This window comes from Bombus pascuorum, chromosome 8 (genome assembly GCF_905332965.1).
Source record: "Bombus pascuorum chromosome 8, iyBomPasc1.1, whole genome shotgun sequence".
NCBI classification, from domain to species: Eukaryota; Metazoa; Arthropoda; class Insecta; order Hymenoptera; family Apidae; genus Bombus; species Bombus pascuorum.
The window spans coordinates 2,514,475-2,539,638 of NC_083495.1; positions in this window are offsets into that span (position 1 = coordinate 2,514,475).

A 25,164-nucleotide genomic window follows, 5' to 3' on the forward strand; every position below is an offset into this window, starting at 1 on the left:
TACGTAATAACATATAACGTTATATACTATTACGTAATGACGTATAACGTTATATACTATTACGTAATGACGTATAACGTTATATGCTATTACGTAATAACGTATAACTTTATATACTATTACCTTATAACGTATAACGTTATATACTAATACGTACTAACGTATAACGTTATAAAATATTACGTAATAACGTATAACGTTATATGCTATTACGTAATAACGTACAACGTTATAGACTATTACGTAATAACGTATAACGTTATATAGTATTACGTAATGACGTATAACGTTATATGCTATTACGTAATAACGTATAACGTTATATAGTATTACGTAATGACGTATAACGTTATATGCTATTACGTAATAACGTATAACGTTATATGCTATTACGTACTAACGTATAACTTTATATACTATTACGTAATGACGTATAATGTTATATACTAGTACGTAATGACGTATAACGTTATGTAGTATTACGTAATGACGCATAACGTTATATGCTATTACGTAATAACGTATAACGTTATATACTATTACGTAATGACGTATAACGTTATATGCTATTACGTAATAACGTATAACTTTATATACTATTACCTTATAACGTATAACGTTATATACTAATACGTACTAACGTATAACGTTATAAACTATTACGTAATAACGTATAACGTTATATGCTATTACGTAATAACGTACAACGTTGTATACTATTACGTAATAACGTATAACGTTATATAGTATTACGTAATGACGTATAACGATATGTAGTATTACCTTATAACGTATAACGTTATATACTAATACGTAATAACGTATAACGTTATATACTATTACGTAATAACGTATAACGTTATATACTATTACGTAGTGACGTATAACGTTATATGCTATTACGTTATAACGTATAACGTTATATACTATTTCGTAATGACGTAAAACGTTATATACTGATACGTACTAACGTATAACGTTATATATTATTACGTAATGACGTATAACGTTATATACTAATACGTAATGACGTATAACGTTATGTAGTAATACCTTATTACGTATAACGATATAAACTATTACGTAATAACGCCTAACGTTATATGCTATTACGTTATAACGTATAACGTTATATACTATTACGTAATGACGTAAAACGTTATATAGTGATACGTACTAACGTATAACGTTATATATTATTACGTAATGACGTATAACGTTATATACTAATACGTAATGACGTATAACGTTATATACTAATACGTAATGACGTATAACGTTATATACTAATACGTAATGACGTATAACGTTATGTAGTAATACCTTATTACGTATAACGTTATAAACTATTACGTAATAACGCCTAACGTTATATGCTATTACGTAATAACGTATTACGTTATATACTATTACGTAATGACGTATAACGTTATATACTAATACGTAATGACGTATAACGTTATGTAGAAATACCTTATAACGTATAACGTTATAAACTATTACGTACTAACGTATATCGTTATATAGTATTACCTTATGACGTATAACGTTATGTAGTATTACCTTATAACGTATAACGTTATAAACTATTACGTAATAACGCCTAACGTTATATACTATTACGTAATGACGTAAAACGTTATATACTGATACGTACTAACGTATAACGTTATATACTATTACGTAATGACGTATAACGTTATATACTATTACGTAATGACGTATAACGTTATGTAGTAATACCTTATAACGTATAACGTTATAAACTATTACGAACTAACGTATAACGTTATAAACTATTACGTAATAACGTATAACGTTATATACTATTACGTAATGACGCCTAACGTTATATACTATTACGTAATAACGTATAACGTTATATACTATTACGTAGTGACGTATAACGTTATATGCTATTACGTTATAACGTATAACGTTATATACTATTACGTAATGACGCCTAACGTTATATACTATTACGTAATAACGTATAACGTTATATACTATTACGTAGTGACGTATAACGTTATATGCTATTACGTTATAACGTATAACGTTATATACTATTACGTAATGACGTAAAACGTTATATACTGATACGTACTAACGTATAACGTTATGTAGTAATACCTTATTACGTATAACGTTATAAACTATTACGTAATAACGCCTAACGTTATATGCTATTACGTAATAACGTATAAAGTTATATACTATTACGTAATGACGTATAACGTTATATACTAATACGTAATAACGTATAACGTTATGTAGTAATACCTTATAACGTATAACGTTATAAACTATTACGTAATAACGCCTAACGTTATATGCTATTACGTAATAACGTATAAAGTTATATACTATTACGTAATAACGTATAACGTTATATACTATTACGTAATAACGTATAACGTTATATACTATTACGTAGTGTCGTATAACGTTATATGCTATTACGTTATAACGTATAACGTTATATACTATTACGTAATGACGCCTAACGTTATATACTATTACGTAATAACGTATAACGTTATATAGTATTACGTAATAACGTATAACGTTATATGCTATTACGTAATAACGTATAACGTTATATACTATTACGTAGTGACGTATAACGTTATATACTAACACGTAATGACGTACAACGTTATGTAGTAATACCTTATAACTTATAACGTTATAAACTATTACGTAATAACGCCTAACGTTATATACTATTACGTAATGACGTAAAACGTTATATACTGATACGTACTAACGTATAACGTTATAAACTATTACGTAATAACGCCTAACGTTATATACTATTACGTAATAACGTATAACGTTATATACTATTACGTAATAACGTATAACGTTATATGCTATTACGTAATAACGTATAACGTTATATACTATTACGTAGTGACGTATAACGTTATACGCTATTACGTTATAACGTATAACGTTATATACTATTACGTAATGACGTAAAACGTTATATCCTGATACGTACTAACGTATAACGTTATATACTATTACGTAATGACGTATAACGTTATATACTAATACGTAATGACGTATAACGTTATATACTATTACGTAGTGTCGTATAACGTTATATGCTATTACGTTATAACGTATAACGTTATATACTATTACGTAATGACGCCTAACGTTATATACTATTACGTAATAACGTATAACGTTATATAGTATTACGTAATAACGTATAACGTTATATGCTATTACGTAATAACGTATAACGTTATATACTATTACGTAGTGACGTATAACGTTATATGCTATTACGTTATAACGCCTAACGTTATATACTATTACGTAATGACGTAAAACGTTATATACTGATACGTACTAACGTATAACGTTATATACTATTACGTAATGACGTATAACGTTATATACTAATACGTAATGACGTATAACGTTATGTAGTAATACCTTATAACGTATAACGTTATAAACAATTACGAACTAACGTATAACGTTATAAACTATTACGTAATAACGTATAACGTTATATACTATTACGTAATGATGCCTAACGTTATATACTATTACGTAATAACGTATAACGTTATATACTATTACGTAGTGACGTATAACGTTATATGCTATTACGTTATAACGTATAACGTTATATACTATTACGTAATGACGCCTAACGTTATATACTATTACGTAATAACGTATAACGTTATATACTATTACGTAATAACGTATAACGTTATATGCTATTACGTAATAACGTATAACGTTATATACTATTACGTAGTGACGTATAACGTTATATACTAACACGTAATGACGTATAACGTTATGTAGTAATACCTTATAACGTATAACGTTATAAACTATTACGTAATAACGCCTAACGTTATATACTATTACGTAATGACGTAAAACGTTATATACTGATACGTACTAACGTATAACGTTATATACTATTACGTAATGACGTATAACGTTATATACTAATACGTAATGACGTATAACGTTATGTAGTAATACGTTTTGAGGTATAAGGTTATATGCTAATACGTAATAACGTATAACGTTATAAATTATTACCTAATAACGTATAACGTTATAAACTATTACGTAATAACGTATAACGTTATGTAGTAATACCTTATAACGTATAACGTTATATACTAATACGTAATGACGTAAAACGTTATATACTATTACGTAATAACGTATAACATTATATACTATTACGTAATGACGTAAAACGTTAGATACTAATACGTACTAACGTATATCGTTATATAGTATTACGTAATGACGTATAACGTTATGTAGTATTACCTTATAACGTATAACGTTATATACTATTACTAACTAACGTATAACGTTATATACTATTACGTACTAACGTATATCGTTATATAGTATTACCTTATGACGTATAACGTTATGTAGTATTACCTTATAACGTATAACGTTATAAACTATTACGTAATAACGCCTAACGTTATATACTATTACGTAATGACGTAAAACGTTATATACTGATACGTACTAACGTATAACGTTATATACTATTACGTAATGACGTATAACGTTATATACTAATACGTAATGACGTATAACGTTATGTAGTAATACCTTATAACGTATAACGTTATAAACTATTACGAACTAACGTATAACGTTATAAACTATTACGTAATAACGTATAACGTTATATACTATTACGTAATGACGCCTAACGTTATATACTATTACGTAATAACGTATAACGTTATATACTATTACGTAGTGACGTATAACGTTATATGCTATTACGTTATAACGTATAACGTTATGTAGTAATACCTTATAACGTATAACGTTATAAACTATTACGTAATAACGCCTAACGTTATATACTCATACGTAATAACGTATAACGTTATATACTATTACGTAATGACGTATAACGTTATATGCTATTACGTTATAACGTATAACGTTATATACTATTACGTAATGACGCCTAACGTTATATACTAATACGTAATGACGTAAAACGTTATATACTATTACGTAATAACGTATAACATTATATACTATTACGTAATGACGTAAAACGTTAGATACTAATACGTACTAACGTATATCGTTATATAGTATTACGTAATGACGTATAACGTTATGTAGTGTTACCTTATAACGTATAACGTTATAGACTATTACTAACTAACGTATAACGATATAAAATATTACGTAATAACGTATAACGTTATATACTATTACGTAATGACGTATAACGTTATATACTATTACGTAATGACGTATAACGTTATGTACTATTACCTTATAACGTATAACGTTATATGCTATTACGTAATATCGTATAACGATATATACTATTACGTAATGACGTAAAACGTTATATACTAATACGTACTAACGTATATCGTTATATAGTATTACGTAATAACGTATAACGCTATAAACTATTACGTAATAACGTATAACGTTATATGCTATTACGTAATAACGTATAACGTTATATACTATTACCTTATAACGTATAACGTTATATACTAATACGTACTAACGTATAACGTTATAAACTATTACGTAATAACGTATAACGTTATATGATATTACGTAATGACGTACAACGTTATGTAGTATTACCTTATAACGTATAACGTTATACACTAACACGAACTAACGTATAACGTTATAAACTATTACGTACTGACGTATAACGTTATATGCTATTACGTAATAACGTATAACGCTATATACTTTTACGTAATGACGTAAAACGTTATATAGTAATACGTACTAATGTATAACGTTATATACTATTACGTAATAACGTATAACGTTATATACTATTACGTAGTGACGTATAACGTTATATGCTATTACGTTATAACGTATAACGTTATGTAGTAATACCTTATAACGTATAACGTTATAAACTATTACGTAATAACGCCTAACGTTATATACTCATACGTAATAACGTATAACGTTATATACTATTACGTAATGACGTATAACGTTATATGCTATTACGTTATAACGTATAACGTTATATACTATTACGTAATGACGCCTAACGTTATATACTAATACGTAATGACGTAAAACGTTATATACTATTACGTAATAACGTATAACATTATATACTATTACGTAATGACGTAAAACGTTAGATACTAATACGTACTAACGTATATCGTTATATAGTATTACGTAATGACGTATAACGTTATGTAGTGTTACCTTATAACGTATAACGTTATAGACTATTACTAACTAACGTATAACGATATAAACTATTACGTAATAACGTATAACGTTATATACTATTACGTAATGACGTATAACGTTATATACTATTACGTAATGACGTATAACGTTATGTACTATTACCTTATAACGTATAACGTTATATGCTATTACGTAATATCGTATAACGATATATACTATTACGTAATGACGTAAAACGTTATATACTAATACGTACTAACGTATATCGTTATATAGTATTACGTAATAACGTATAACGCTATAAACTATTACGTAATAACGTATAACGTTATATGCTATTACGTAATAACGTATAACGTTATATACTATTACCTTATAACGTATAACGTTATATACTAATACGTACTAACGTATAACGTTATAAACTATTACGTAATAACGTATAACGTTATATGATATTACGTAATGACGTACAACGTTATGTAGTATTACCTTATAACGTATAACGTTATACACTAACACGAACTAACGTATAACGTTATAAACTATTACGTACTGACGTATAACGTTATATGCTATTACGTAATAACGTATAACGCTATATACTTTTACGTAATGACGTAAAACGTTATATAGTAATACGTACTAATGTATAACGTTATATACTACTACGTAATGACGCATAACGTTATATGCTATTACGTAATAGCGTATAACGCTATATACTTTTACGTAATCACGTAAAACGTTATATAGTAATACGTACTAACGTATAACGTTATATACTATTACGTAATGACGTATAACGTCATATACTAGTACGTAATGACGTATAACGTTATGTAGTATTACGTAATGACGTATAACGTTATATGCTATTACGTAATAACTTATAACGTTACATACTATTACGTAATGACGTATAACGTCATATACTAGTACGTAATGACGTATAACGTTATGTAGTATTACGTAATGACGTATAACGTTATATGCTATTACGTAATAACGTATAACGTTATATACTATTACGTAATAACGTACAACGTTATATACTATTACGTAATGACGTATAACGTTATATGCTATTACGTAATAACGTATAACGTTATATACTATTACCTTATAACGTATAACGTTATATACTAATACGTACTAACGTATAACGTTATAAACTATTACGTAATAACGTATAACGTTATATGATATTACGTAATGACGTACAACGTTATGTACTTTTACGTAATGACGTAAAACGTTATATAGTAATACGTACTAACGTATAACGTTATATACTATTGCTTAATGACGTTAAACGTTATATACTAATACGTACTAACGAATATCGTTATATAGTATTACGTAATGACGTATATCGTTATATATCATTACGTAATAACGTATAACGTTATAGACTATTACGTTAAAACGTATAACGTTATATACTATTACGTAATGACGAATAACGTTATATGCTATTACGTAATAACGTATAACGCTATATACTTTTACGTAATGACGTAAAACGTTATATAGTAATACGCACTTACGTATAACGTTATATACTATTACGTAATGACGTATAACGTCATATACTAGTACGTAATGACGTATAACGTTATGTAGTATTACGTAATGACGTATAACATTATATGCTATTACGTAATAACGTATAACGTTATATACTATTACGTAATGACGTATAACGTCATATACTAGTACGTAATGACGTATAACGTTATGTAGTATTACGTAATGACGTATAACGTTATATGCTATTACGTAATAACGTATAACGTTATATACTATTACGTAATAACGTACAACGTTATATACTATTACGTAATAACGTATAACGTTATATACTATTACCTTATTTCGTATAACGTTATATACTACTACGTACTAACGTATAACGTTATAAACTATTACGTAATAACGTATAATGTTATATATCATTACGTAATAACGTATGACGTTATAGACTATTACGGTAAAACGTATAACGTTATATACCTTTACGTAATGACGAATAACGTTATAAACTATTACGTAATGGCGTGTAACGTTATATGCTATTACGTAATAACGTACAACGCTATATACTATTATGAAATGACGTATAACGTTATATACTATTACGTAATGACGTATAACGTTATATGCTATTACGTATTAACGTATAACGCTATATACTATTACGTAATGACGTAAAACGTTATATACTAATACGTACTAACGTATAACGTTATAAACTATTACGTAATAACGTATAACGTTATATGCTATTACGTAATAACGTACAACGTTATATACTATAACGTAATAACGTATAACGTTATACATATAGTATTACGTAATGACGTATAACGTTATATAGTATTACGTAATGACGTATAACTTTATATACTATTACGTAAGGACGTAAATCGTTATATACTAATACGTTCTAACGTATATCGTTATATAGTATTACGTAATGACGTATAACGTTATATACTATTACGTAATAACGTATAACGTTATATACTAATACGTAATAACGTATAACGTTATATACTAATACGTAATAACATATAACGTTATATACTATTACGTAATGACGTATAACGTTATATACTATTACGTAATGACGTATAACGTTATATGCTATTACGTAATAACGTATAACTTTATATACTATTACCTTATAACGTATAACGTTATATACTAATACGTACTAACGTATAACGTTATAAAATATTACGTAATAACGTATAACGTTATATGCTATTACGTAATAACGTACAACGTTATAGACTATTACGTAATAACGTATAACGTTATATAGTATTACGTAATGACGTATAACGTTATGTAGTATTACCTTATAACGTATAACGTTATACACTAACACGAACTAACGTATAACGTTATAAAATATTACGTACTGACGTATAACGTTATATACTAATACGTAATAACGTATAACGTTATATGCTATTACGTACTAACGTATATCGTTATATAGTATTACTTTATGACGTATAACGTTATATGCTATTACGTAATAACGTATAACGTTATATGCTATTACGTAATAACGTACAACGTTATATACTATTACGTAATAACGTATAACGTTATATAGTATTACGTAATGACGTATAACGTTATGTGGTATTACCTTATAACGTATAACGTTATACACTAACACGAACTAACGTATAACGTTATAAACTATTACGTACTGACGTATAACGCTATATACTACTACGTAATGACGTAAAACGTTATATAGTAATACGTACTAACGTATAACTTTATATACTAATACGTACTAACGTATAACGTTATAAACTATTACGTAATAACGTATAACGTTATATGCTATTACGTAATAACGTACAACGTTATATACTATAACGTAATAACGTATAACGTTATACATATAGTATTACGTAATGACGTATAACGTTATATAGTATTACGTAATGACGTATAACTTTATATACTATTACGTAAGGACGTAAATCGTTATATACTAATACGTTCTAACGTATATCGTTATATAGTATTACGTAATGACGTATAACGTTATATACTATTACGTAATAACGTATAACGTTATATACTAATACGTAATAACGTATAACGTTATATACTAATACGTAATAACATATAACGTTATATACTATTACGTAATGACGTATAACGTTATATACTATTACGTAATGACGTATAACGTTATATGCTATTACGTAATAACGTATAACTTTATATACTATTACCTTATAACGTATAACGTTATATACTAATACGTACTAACGTATAACGTTATAAAATATTACGTAATAACGTATAACGTTATATGCTATTACGTAATAACGTACAACGTTATAGACTATTACGTAATAACGTATAACGTTATATAGTATTACGTAATGACGTATAACGTTATGTAGTATTACCTTATAACGTATAACGTTATACACTAACACGAACTAACGTATAACGTTATAAACTATTACGTACTGACGTATAACGTTATATACTAATACGTAATAACGTATAACGTTATATGCTATTACGTACTAACGTATATCGTTATATAGTATTACTTTATGACGTATAACGTTATATGCTATTACGTAATAACGTATAACGTTATATGCTATTACGTAATAACGTACAACGTTATATACTATTACGTAATAACGTATAACGTTATATAGTATTACGTAATGACGTATAACGTTATGTGGTATTACCTTATAACGTATAACGTTATACACTAACACGAACTAACGTATAACGTTATAAACTATTACGTACTGACGTATAACGCTATATACTACTACGTAATGACGTAAAACGTTATATAGTAATACGTACTAACGTATAACTTTATATACTATTACGTAATGACGTATAATGTTATATACTAGTACGTAATGACGTATAACGTTATGTAGTATTACGTAATGACGTATAACGTTATATGCTATTACGTAATAACGTATAACGTTATATACTATTACGTAATGACGTATAACGTTATATGCTATTACGTAATAACGTATAACTTTATATACTATTACCTTATAACGTATAACGTTATATACTAGTACGTACTAACGAATAACGTTATAAACTATTACGTAATAACGTATAACGTTATATGCTATTACGTAATAACGTACAACGTTGTATACTATTACGTAATAACGTATAACGTTATATAGTATTACGTAATGACGTATAACGATATGTAGTATTACCTTATAACGTATAACGTTATACACTAACACGAACTAACGTATAACGTTATAAACTATTACGTACTAACGTATATCGTTATATAGTATTACTTTATGACGTATAACGTTATATGCTATTACGTAATAACGTATAACGTTATATGCTATTACGTAATAACGTACAACGTTATATACTATTACGTAATAACGTATAACGTTATATAGTATTACGTAATGACGTATAACGTTATTTAGTATTACCTTATAACGTATAACGTTATACACTAACACGAACTAACGTATAACATTATAAACTATTACGTACTGACGTATAACGTTATATACTAATACGTAATAACGTATAACGTTATATGCTATTACGTAATGATGTGAAACTTTATATACTAATACGTACTAACGTATAACGTTATATACTAATACGTAATAACATATAACGTTATATACTATTACGTACTAACGTATATCGTTATATAGTGTTACTTTATGACGTATAACGTTATATGCTATTACGTAATAACGTATAACGTTATATACTATTACGTAATGACGTATAACGTTATATACTATTACGTAATGACGTATAACGTTATGTACTATTACCTTATAACGTATAACGTTATATGCTATTACGTAATATCGTATAACGATATATACTATTACGTAATGACGTAAAACGTTATATACTAATACGTACTAACGTATATCGTTATATAGTATTACGTAATAACGTATAACGCTATAAACTATTACGTAATAACGTATAACGTTATATACTAATACGTAATGACGTATAGCATTATATACAATTACGTAATAACGTATAACGTTATATACTATTACGTAATCACGTATAACTTTATGTAGTATTACCTTATAACGTATAACGTTATATGCTATTACGTAATAACGTATAACGTTATATACTATTACGTAATGACATATAACGTTATATGCTATTACGGAATAACGTATATCGTTATAAACTATTACGTAATAACGTATAACGTTATATAGTATTACGTAATGACGTATAACGTTATGTAGTGTTACCTTATAACGTATAACGTTATAGACTATTACTAACTAACGTATAACGATATAAACTATTACGTAATAACGTATAACGTTATATACTATTACGTAATAACGTATAACGTTATATACTATTACGTAATAACGTATAACGTTATATACTATTACGTAGTGACGTATAACGTTATATGCTATTACGTTATAACGTATAACGTTATATACTATTTCGTAATGACGTAAAACGTTATATACTGATACGTACTAACGTATAACGTTATATATTATTACGTAATGACGTATAACGTTATATACTAATACGTAATGACGTATAACGTTATGTAGTAATACCTTATTACGTATAACGATATAAACTATTACGTAATAACGCCTAACGTTATATGCTATTACGTTATAACGTATAACGTTATATACTATTACGTAATGACGTAAAACGTTATATAGTGATACGTACTAACGTATAACGTTATATATTATTACGTAATGACGTATAACGTTATATACTAATACGTAATGACGTATAACGTTATATACTAATACGTAATGACGTATAACGTTATGTAGTAATACCTTATTACGTATAACGTTATAAACTATTACGTAATAACGCCTAACGTTATATGCTATTACGTTATAACGTATTACGTTATATACTATTACGTAATGACGTATAACGTTATATACTAATACGTAATGACGTATAACGTTATGTAGAAATACCTTATAACGTATAACGTTATAAACTATTACGTACTAACGTATATCGTTATATAGTATTACCTTATGACGTATAACGTTATGTAGTATTACCTTATAACGTATAACGTTATAAACTATTACGTAATAACGCCTAACGTTATATACTATTACGTAATGACGTAAAACGTTATATACTGATACGTACTAACGTATAACGTTATATACTATTACGTAATGACGTATAACGTTATATACTAATACGTAATGACGTATAACGTTATGTAGTAATACCTTATAACGTATAACGTTATAAACTATTACGAACTAACGTATAACGTTATAAACTATTACGTAATAACGTATAACGTTATATACTATTACGTAATGACGCCTAACGTTATATACTATTACGTAATAACGTATAACGTTATATACTATTACGTAGTGACGTATAACGTTATATGCTATTACGTTATAACGTATAACGTTATATACTATTACGTAATGACGCCTAACGTTATATACTATTACGTAATAACGTATAACGTTATATACTATTACGTAGTGACGTATAACGTTATATGCTATTACGTTATAACGTATAACGTTATATACTATTACGTAATGACGTAAAACGTTATATACTGATACGTACTAACGTATAACGTTATGTAGTAATACCTTATTACGTATAACGTTATAAACTATTACGTAATAACGCCTAACGTTATATGCTATTACGTAATAACGTATAAAGTTATATACTATTACGTAATGACGTATAACGTTATATACTAATACGTAATAACGTATAACGTTATGTAGTAATACCTTATAACGTATAACGTTATAAACTATTACGTAATAACGCCTAACGTTATATGCTATTACGTAATAACGTATAAAGTTATATACTATTACGTAATAACGTATAACGTTATATACTATTACGTAATAACGTATAACGTTATATACTATTACGTAGTGTCGTATAACGTTATATGCTATTACGTTATAACGTATAACGTTATATACTATTACGTAATGACGCCTAACGTTATATACTATTACGTAATAACGTATAACGTTATATAGTATTACGTAATAACGTATAACGTTATATGCTATTACGTAATAACGTATAACGTTATATACTATTACGTAGTGACGTATAACGTTATATACTAACACGTAATGACGTATAACGTTATGTAGTAATACCTTATAACTTATAACGTTATAAACTATTACGTAATAACGCCTAACGTTATATACTATTACGTAATGACGTAAAACGTTATATACTGATACGTACTAACGTATAACGTTATAAACTATTACGTAATAACGCCTAACGTTATATACTATTACGTAATAACGTATAACGTTATATACTATTACGTAATAACGTATAACGTTATATGCTATTACGTAATAACGTATAACGTTATATACTATTACGTAGTGACGTATAACGTTATATGCTATTACGTTATAACGTATAACGTTATATACTATTACGTAATGACGTAAAACGTTATATCCTGATACGTACTAACGTATAACGTTATATACTATTACGTAATGACGTATAACGTTATATACTAATACGTAATGACGTATAACGTTATGTAGTAATACGTAATGAGGTATAAGGTTATATGCTAATACGTAATAACGTATAACGTTATAAATTATTACCTAATAACGTATAACGTTATAAACTATTACGTAATAACGTATAACGTTATGTAGTAATACCTTATAACGTATAACGTTATATACTAATACGTAATGACGTAAAACGTTATATACTATTACGTAATAACGTATAACATTATATGCTATTACGTAATGACGTAAAACGTTAGATACTAATACGTACTAACGTATATCGTTATATAGTATTACGTAATGACGTATAACGTTATGTAGTATTACCTTATAACGTATAACGTTATATACTATTACTAACTAACGTATATCGTTATATACTATTACGTAATAACGTATAACGTTATATACTATTACGTAATGAAGTATAACGTTATATGCTATTACGTAATAACGTATAACGTTATATACTATTACGTACTAACGTATATCGTTATATAGTATTACCTTATGACGTATAACGTTATGTAGTATTACCTTATAACGTATAACGTTATAAACTATTACGTAATAACGCCTAACGTTATATACTATTACGTAATGACGTAAAACGTTATATACTGATACGTACTAACATATAACGTTATATACTATTACGTAATGACGTATAACGTTATATACTAATACGTTATAACGTATAACGTTATATACTATTACGTAATGACGTAAAACGTTATATACTGATACGTACTATCGTATAACGTTATGTAGTAATACCTTATTACGTATAACGTTATAAACTATTACGTAATAACGCCTAACGTTATATGCTATTACGTAATAACGTATAAAGTTATATACTATTACGTAATGACGTATAACGTTATATACTAATACGTAATGACGTATAACGTTATGTAGTAATACCTTATAACGTATAACGTTATAAACTATTACGTAATAACGCCTAACGTTATATGCTATTACGTAATAACGTATAAAGTTATATACTATTACGTAATAACGTATAACGTTATATACTATTACGTAATAACGTATAACGTTATATACTATTACGTAGTGTCGTATAACGTTATATGCTATTACGTTATAACGTATAACGTTATATACTATTACGTAATGACGCCTAACGTTATATACTATTACGTAATAACGTATAACGTTATATACTATTACGTAATAACGTATAACGTTATATGCTATTACGTAATAACGTATAACGTTATATACTATTACGTAGTGACGTATAACGTTATATACTAACACGTAATGACGTATAACGTTATGTAGTAATACCTTATAACGTATAACGTTATAAACTATTACGTAATAACGCCTAACGTTATATACTATTACGTAATGACGTAAAACGTTATATACTGATACGTACTAACGTATAACGTTATATACTATTACGTAATGACGTATAACGTTATATACTAATACGTAATGACGTATAACGTTATGTAGTAATACGTTTTGAGGTATAAGGTTATATGCTAATACGTAATAACGTATAACGTTATAAATTATTACCTAATAACGTATAACGTTATAAACTATTACGTAATAACGTATAACGTTATGTAGTAATACCTTATAACGTATAACGTTATATACTAATACGTAATGACGTAAAACGTTATATACTATTACGTAATAACGTATAACATTATATACTATTACGTAATGACGTAAAACGTTAGATACTAATACGTACTAACGTATATCGTTATATAGTATTACGTAATGACGTATAACGTTATGTAGTGTTACCTTATAACGTATAACGTTATAGACTATTACTAACTAACGTATAACGATATAAACTATTACGTAATAACGTATAACGTTATATACTATTACGTAATGACGTAAAACGTTATATAGTGATACGTACTAACGTATAACGTTATATATTATTACGTAATGACGTATAACGTTATATACTAATACGTAATGACGTATAACGTTATATACTAATACGTAATGACGTATAACGTTATGTAGTAATACCTTATTACGTATAACGTTATAAACTATTACGTAATAACGCCTAACGTTATATGCTATTACGTAATAACGTATTACGTTATATACTATTACGTAATGACGTATAACGTTATATACTAATACGTAATGACGTATAACGTTATGTAGAAATACCTTATAACGTATAACGTTATAAACTATTACGTACTAACGTATATCGTTATATAGTATTACCTTATGACGTATAACGTTATGTAGTATTACCTTATAACGTATAACGTTATAAACTATTACGTAATAACGCCTAACGTTATATACTATTACGTAATGACGTAAAACGTTATATACTGATACGTACTAACGTATAACGTTATATACTATTACGTAATGACGTATAACGTTATATACTAATACGTTATAACGTATAACGTTATGTAGTAATACCTTATAACGTATAACGTTATAAACTATTACGTAATAACGCCTAACGTTATATACTATTACGTAATAACGTATAACGTTATATAATATTACGTAATGACGTATAACGTTATATGCTATTACGTTATAACGTATAACGTTATATACTATTACGTAGTGACGTATAACGTTATATGCTATTACGTTATAACGTATAACGTTATATACTATTTCGTAATGACGTAAAACGTTATATACTGATACGTACTAACGTATAACGTTATATATTATTACGTAATGACGTATAACGTTATATACTAATACGTAATGACGTATAACGTTATCTAGTAATACCTTATTACGTATAACGATATAAACTATTACGTAATAACGCCTAACGTTATATGCTATTACGTTATAACGTATAACGTTATATACTATTACGTAATGACGTAAAACGTTATATAGTGATACGTACTAACGTATAACGTTATATATTATTACGTAATGACGTATAACGTTATATACTAATACGTAATGACGTATAACGTTATATACTAATACGTAATGACGTATAACGTTATGTAGAAATACCTTATAACGTATAACGTTATAAACTATTACGTACTAACGTATATCGTTATATAGTATTACCTTATGACGTATAACGTTATGTAGTATTACCTTATAACGTATAACGTTATAAACTATTACGTAATAACGCCTAACGTTATATACTATTACGTAATGACGTAAAACGTTATATACTGATACGTACTAACGTATAACGTTATATACTATTACGTAATGACGTATAACGTTATATACTAATACGTAATGACGTATAACGTTATGTAGTAATACCTTATAACGTATAACGTTATAAACTATTACGAACTAACGTATAACGTTATAAACTATTACGTAATAACGTATAACGTTATATACTATTACGTAATGACGCCTAACGTTATATACTATTACGTAATAACGTATAACGTTATATACTATTACGTAGTGACGTATAACGTTATATGCTATTACGTTATAACGTATAACGTTATATACTATTACGTAATGACGCCTAACGTTATATACTATTACGTAATAACGTATAACGTTATATACTATTACGTAGAGACGTATAACGTTATATGCTATTACGTTATAACGTATAACGTTATATACTATTACGTAATGACGTAAAACGTTATATACTGATACGTACTAACGTATAACGTTATGTAGTAATACCTTATTACGTATAACGTTATAAACTATTACGTAATAACGCCTAACGTTATATGCTATTACGTAATAACGTATAAAGTTATATACTATTACGTAATAACGTATAACGTTATATACTATTACGTAATAACGTATAACGTTATATACTATTACGTAATAACGTATAACGTTATATAGTATTACGTAATAACGTATAACGTTATATGCTATTACGTAATAACGTATAACGTTATATACTATTACGTAGTGACGTATAACGTTATATACTAACACGTAATGACGTATAACGTTATGTAGTAATACCTTATAACTTATAACGTTATAAACTATTACGTAATAACGCCTAACGTTATATACTATTACGTAATGACGTAAAACGTTATATACTGATACGTACTAACGTATAACGTTATAAACTATTACGTAATAACGCCTAACGTTATATACTATTACGTAATAACGTATAACGTTATATACTATTACGTAATAACGTATAACGTTATATGCTATTACGTAATAACGTAAAACGTTATATCCTGATACGTACTAACGTATAACGTTATATACTATTACGTAATGACGTATAACGTTATATACTAATACGTAATGACGTATAACGTTATGTAGTAATACGTAATGAGGTATAAGGTTATATGCTAATACGTAATAACGTATAACGTTATAAATTATTACCTAATAACGTATAACGTTATAAACTATTACGTAATAACGTATAACGTTATGTAGTAATACCTTATAACGTATAACGTTATATACTAATACGTAATGACGTAAAACGTTATATACTATTACGTAATAACGTATAACATTATATGCTATTACGTAATGACGTAAAACGTTAGATACTAATACGTACTAACGTATATCGTTATATAGTATTACGTAATGACGTATAACGTTATGTAGTATTACCTTATAACGTATAACGTTATATACTATTACTAACTAACGTATATCGTTATATACTATTACGTAATAACGTATAACGTTATATACTATTACGTAATGAAGTATAACGTTATATGCTATTACGTAATAACGTATAACGTTATATACTATTACGTACTAACGTATATCGTTATATAGTATTACCTTATGACGTATAACGTTATGTAGTATTACCTTATAACGTATAACGTTATAAACTATTACGTAATAACGCCTAACGTTATATACTATTACGTAATGACGTAAAACGTTATATACTGATACGTACTAACGTATAACGTTATATACTATTACGTAATGACGTATAACGTTATATACTAATACGTAATGACGTATAACGTTATGTAGTAATACCTTATAACGTATAACGTTATAAACAATTACGAACTAACGTATAACGTTATAAACTATTACGTAATAACGTATAACGTTATATACTATTACGTAATGACGCCTAACGTTATATACTATTACGTAATAACGTATAACGTTATATACTATTACGTAGTGACGTATAACGTTATATGCTATTACGTTATAACGTATAACGTTATATACTATTACGTAATGACGCCTAACGTTATATACTATTACGTAATAACGTATAACGTTATATACTATTACGTAGTGACGTATAACGTTATATGCTATTACGTTATAACGTATAACGTTATATACTATTACGTAATGACGTAAAACGTTATATACTGATACGTACTATCGTATAACGTTATGTAGTAATACCTTATTACGTATAACGTTATAAACTATTACGTAATAACGCCTAACGTTATATGCTATTACGTAATAACGTATAAAGTTATATACTATTACGTAATGACGTATAACGTTATATACTAATACGTAATGACGTATAACGTTATGTAGTAATACCTTATAACGTATAACGTTATAAACTATTACGTAATAACGCCTAACGTTATATGCTATTACGTAATAACGTATAAAGTTATATACTATTACGTAATGACGCCTAACGTTATATACTATTACGTAGTGACGTATAACGTTATATACTATTACGTAATGACGTAAAACGTTATATACTGATACGTACTATCGTATAACGTTATGTAGTAATACCTTATAACGTATAACGTTATATACTATTACGTAATAACGTATAACGTTATATACTATTACGTAGTGTCGTATAACGTTATATGCTATTACCTTATAACGTATAACGTTATATACTATTACGTAATGACGCCTAACGTTATATACTATTACGTAATAACGTATAACGTTATATACTATTACGTAGTGACGTATAACGTTATATGCTATTACGTTATAACGTATAACGTTATATACTATTACGTAATGACGTAAAACGTTATATACTGATACGTACTATCGTATAACGTTATGTAGTAATACCTTATAACGTATAACGTTATATACTATTACGTAATAACGTATAACGTTATATACTATTACGTAGTGTCGTATAACGTTATATGCTATTACCTTATAACGTATAACGTTATATACTATTACGTAATGACGCCTAACGTTATATACTATTACGTAATAACGTATAACGTTATATACTATTACGTAATAACGTATAACGTTATATGCTATTACGTAATAACGTATAACGTTATATACTATTACGTAGTGACGTATAACGTTATATACTAACACGTAATGACGTATAACGTTATGTAGTAATACCTTATAACGTATAACGTTATAAACTATTACGTAATAACGCCTAACGTTATATACTATTACGTAATGACGTAAAACGTTATATACTGATACGTACTAACGTATAACGTTATATACTATTACGTAATGACGTATAACGTTATATACTAATACGTAATGACGTATAACGTTATGTAGTAATACGTTTTGAGGTATAAGGTTATATGCTAATACGTAATAACGTATAACGTTATAAATTATTACCTAATAACGAATAACGTTATAAACTATTACGTAATAACGTATAACGTTATGTAGTAATACCTTATAACGTATAACGTTATATACTAATACGTAATGACGTAAAACGTTATATACTATTACGTAATAACGTATAACATTATATACTATTACGTAATGACGTAAAACGTTAGATACTAATACGTACTAACGTATATCGTTATATAGTATTACGTAATGACGTATAACGTTATGTAGTATTACCTTATAACGTATAACGTTATATACTTTTACTAACTAACGTATAACGTTATATACTATTACGTACTAACGTATATCGTTATATAGTATTACCTTATGACGTATAACGTTATGTAGTATTACCTTATAACGTATAACGTTATAAACTATTACGTAATAACGCCTAACGTTATATACTCTTACGTAATGACGTAAAACGTTATATACTGATACGTACTAACGTATAACGTTATATACTATTACGTAATGACGTATAACGTTATATACTAATACGTAATGACGTATAACGTTATGTAGTAATACCTTATAACGTATAACGTTATAAACTATTACGAACTAACGTATAACGTTATAAACTATTACGTAATAACGTATAACGTTATATACTATTACGTAATGACGCCTAACGTTATATACTATTACGTAATAACGTATAACGTTATATACTATTACGTAGTGACGTATAACGTTATATGCTATTACGTTATAACGTATAACGTTATGTAGTAATACCTTATAACGTATAACGTTATAAACTATTACGTAATAACGCCTAACGTTATATACTATTACGTAATAACGTATAACGTTATATACTATTACGTAATGACGTATAACGTTATATGCTATTACGTTATAACGTATAACGTTATATACTATTACGTAATGACGCCTAACGTTATATACTAATACGTAATGACGTAAAACGTTATATACTATTACGTAATAACGTATAACATTATATACTATTACGTAATGACGTAAAACGTTAGATACTAATACGTACTAACGTATATCGTTATATAGTATTACGTAATGACGTATAACGTTATGTAGTGTTACCTTATAACGTATAACGTTATAAACTATTACGTAATAACGCCTAACGTTATATGCTATTACGTAATAACGTATTACGTTATATACTATTACGTAATGACGTATAACGTTATATACTAATACGTAATGACGTATAACGTTATGTAGAAATACCTTATAACGTATAACGTTATAAACTATTACGTACTAACGTATATCGTTATATAGTATTACCTTATGACGTATAACGTTATGTAGTATTACCTTATAACGTATAACGTTATAAACTATTACGTAATAACGCCTAACGTTATATACTATTACGTAATGACGTAAAACGTTATATACTGATACGTAATAACGTATAACGTTATATACTATTACGTAATGACGTAAAACGTTATATAGTGATACGTACTAACGTATAACGTTATATATTATTACGTAATGACGTATAACGTTATATACTAATACGTAATGACGTATAACGTTATATACTAATACGTAATGACGTATAACGTTATGTAGTAATACCTTATTACGTATAACGTTATAAACTATTACGTAATAACGCCTAACGTTATATGCTATTACGTAATAACGTATTACGTTATATACTATTACGTAATGACGTATAACGTTATATACTAATACGTAATGACGTATAACGTTATGTAGAAATACCTTATAACGTATAACGTTATAAACTATTACGTACTAACGTATATCGTTATATAGTATTACCTTATGACGTATAACGTTATGTAGTATTACCTTATAACCTATAACGTTATAAACTATTACGTAATAACGCCTAACGTTATATACTATTACGTAATGACGTAAAACGTTATATACTGATACGTACTAACGTATAACGTTATATACTATTACGTAATGACGTATAACGTTATATACTAATACGTTATAACGTATAACGTTATGTAGTAATACCTTATAACGTATAACGTTATAAACTATTACGTAATAACGCCTAACGTTATATACTATTACGTAATAACGTATAACGTTATATAATATTACGTAATGACGTATAACGTTATATGCTATTACGTTATAACGTATAACGTTATATACTATTACGTAGTGACGTATAACGTTATATGCTATTACGTTATAACGTATAACGTTATATACTATTTCGTAATGACGTAAAACGTTATATACTGATACGTACTAACGTATAACGTTATATATTATTACGTAATGACGTATAACGTTATATACTAATACGTAATGACGTATAACGTTATCTAGTAATACCTTATTACGTATAACGATATAAACTATTACGTAATAACGCCTAACGTTATATGCTATTACGTTATAACGTATAACGTTATATACTATTACGTAATGACGTAAAACGTTATATAGTGATACGTACTAACGTATAACGTTATATATTATTACGTAATGACGTATAACGTTATATACTAATACGTAATGACGTATAACGTTATATACTAATACGTAATGACGTATAACGTTATGTAGTAATACCTTATTACGTATAACGTTATAAACTATTACGTAATAACGCCTAACGTTATATGCTATTACGTAATAACGTATTACGTTATATACTATTACGTAATGACGTATAACGTTATATACTAATACGTAATGACGTATAACGTTATGTAGAAATACCTTATAACGTATAACGTTATAAACTATTACGTACTAACGTATATCGTTATATAGTATTACCTTATGACGTATAACGTTATGTAGTAATACGTTTTGAGGTATAAGGTTATATGCTAATACGTAATAACGTATAACGTTATAAATTATTACCTAATAACGAATAACGTTATAAACTATTACGTAATAACGTATAACGTTATGTAGTAATACCTTATAACGTATAACGTTATATACTAATACGTAATGACGTAAAACGTTATATACTATTACGTAATAACGTATAACATTATATACTATTACGTAATGACGTAAAACGTTAGATACTAATACGTACTAACGTATATCGTTATATAGTATTACGTAATGACGTATAACGTTATGTAGTATTACCTTATAACGTATAACGTTATATACTTTTACTAACTAACGTATAACGTTATATACTATTACGTACTAACGTATATCGTTATATAGTATTACCTTATGACGTATAACGTTATGTAGTATTACCTTATAACGTATAACGTTATAAACTATTACGTAATAACGCCTAACGTTATATACTCTTACGTAATGACGTAAAACGTTATATACTGATACGTACTAACGTATAACGTTATATACTATTACGTAATGACGTATAACGTTATATACTAATACGTAATGACGTATAACGTTATGTAGTAATACCTTATAACGTATAACGTTATAAACTATTACGAACTAACGTATAACGTTATAAACTATTACGTAATAACGTATAACGTTATATACTATTACGTAATGACGCCTAACGTTATATACTATTACGTAATAACGTATAACGTTATATACTATTACGTAGTGACGTATAACGTTATATGCTATTACGTTATAACGTATAACGTTATGTAGTAATACCTTATAACGTATAACGTTATAAACTATTACGTAATAACGCCTAACGTTATATACTATTACGTAATAACGTATAACGTTATATACTATTACGTAATGACGTATAACGTTATATGCTATTACGTTATAACGTATAACGTTATATACTATTACGTAATGACGCCTAACGTTATATACTAATACGTAATGACGTAAAACGTTATATACTATTACGTAATAACGTATAACATTATATACTATTACGTAATGACGTAAAACGTTAGATACTAATACGTACTAACGTATATCGTTATATAGTATTACGTAATGACGTATAACGTTATGTAGTGTTACCTTATAACGTATAACGTTATAAACTATTACGTAATAACGCCTAACGTTATATGCTATTACGTAATAACGTATTACGTTATATACTATTACGTAATGACGTATAACGTTATATACTAATACGTAATGACGTATAACGTTATGTAGAAATACCTTATAACGTATAACGTTATAAACTATTACGTACTAACGTATATCGTTATATAGTATTACCTTATGACGTATAACGTTATGTAGTATTACCTTATAACGTATA